The sequence below is a fragment of the Impatiens glandulifera genome, chromosome 1, assembly GCF_907164915.1.
Source record: "Impatiens glandulifera chromosome 1, dImpGla2.1, whole genome shotgun sequence".
Taxonomy (NCBI): domain Eukaryota; kingdom Viridiplantae; phylum Streptophyta; class Magnoliopsida; order Ericales; family Balsaminaceae; genus Impatiens; species Impatiens glandulifera.
This window is the reverse complement of record NC_061862.1, coordinates 4,138,414-4,140,054: the sequence shown is the minus strand read 5'-3', so window position 1 is coordinate 4,140,054 and position 1,641 is coordinate 4,138,414. Positions and strand designations below refer to the sequence as shown.

Genomic DNA, 1,641 nt, shown 5'->3' with positions numbered 1-1,641 from the left:
GAGTACAATGGCGCAAGTAGCTATGCTTTGAGATCTCAAATTCTTTGTCCAAGCTTGGAGGGTATAAAAGAAATGAAAGCTATATTTGATGTGTATGTTGCATCTGAGACAACATTCAAAGAGAAAACTGAATTCTTTGCAATTTTTGATCTAAAACAATATGCCGTTAAGGCTAGGATCATCAAACAGTATACGGAGATGTGTTGTCTACTTAACCCTTATTGCAACAAAACTGTTGGGGCTGATGGGGCATTTAAGCTTCTATCGGAAGCATGAAATATATTGTCTGACCTCAGTGAACGAACCGAGAATGAGAGGTGGTGGTTTCTAACCAGCCTAGCACTGCCACAATTTCTGGCACAGTGGAGTTTCAATCAGTGGTGAGGAGGAGGACATCAATGCGAAATACGGTTCCTGACTCTGATTTTCACAACTTTGACAATGAAAGGTCTGAGGAATGCTTCAAGGCAAAGCAGATATAAGCAATCTACGACGAAGAAGATGGTATGCCATGTCTGTACTGTCTGATTCGTCAAGTGATTTCAGTCTCACCTTTTAAAATTGCAATCAGTTACATGAACTCTAAAACTGTTTCGGAGTTTGGGTCGGTGAATTGGATAGAATCTGGCTTTACGAAATCTTGTGGAAATTTTAGGACATCAAACATTGATGTGGTTTAAGAAGTGAACATCTTTTCTCATGTATTGAGCAGAGAAAAAACAACACGGGGAGGATGCCTTAGAATTTATCCTAGGAGCGGAGATATATGGGCCATATACAAGAACTGGTCATCGGAATGGAACAGGGAGACCCCCTCTGAAGTTAGGCATCAATATGAGATGGTGGAAATTATGATGGATTATAATGAAGAAGATGGGGTTTGCATGAGTCCACTGGTGAAAGTAGATGGTTACAGGACTGTGAATGGGAGGAACTCAGATAAGGGTTCCATTTGTAGGGTTTTGAAAAAGGAAATGTTGTGATTCTCACATTGTGTTCCTTGTTGGCGAATTAGAGGTGCAGAGAAGACTGATGATCTGCCAGAATGCTGTTGGGATGTTGACCCAGCTGCAACCCAAGATGGCCTTATTCTTCAAAAGAAGCGAGAAGAAGAAGAAGTAAACTGTTTGTTTTTTCTTATGATTGTTCCTGAGTGCACTTGAGAGATTTACAGATGGATAGCCAAAACTATTATAGGTTGGTTGTTTCTTTATTTGAAAACTGTTGATTATTTGTTGTTTTGAGATCAAAGTTTGAAATTAAGATGCTCTTGAATTATCAACAGCCATACCCGGTCCAGGATCTGACTTTCTTCTTGCTGTATTGATTGTCTTATTTTGTTATAAAATAAATAAATAAAATATTTAAATTATAATTTATTAATAATTTTTTGGGATAAAGAAATTTGAGTAGATGGAGATTTTAGAAAATAGATACAGACTCAGTGTTTAAAACATACTAAAAAAAATATGTGTTTAATGCCGACCAATTTTTCGGTGACCGATAATAACGTAATATTATTACATCACAATATGATGGGCAACTCTAAGTCAAATATTAGATCTCTCAATTGAGGTTGTCTTAGTACAAGATTACACTAAAAAAAATAAGATTTTTTAAAAAATGCTTTTTTCAACTTTA

At 36.5% G+C, this 1,641-nt stretch overlaps 1 pseudogene; it reads left to right on the top strand.

The window, feature by feature from the left end:
- The first annotated feature begins 491 nt into the window (after positions 1 to 491).
- On the top strand, positions 492 to 1,163 carry LOC124928614 (annotated as a pseudogene).
- Positions 1,164 to 1,641: the final 478 nt, after the last annotated feature.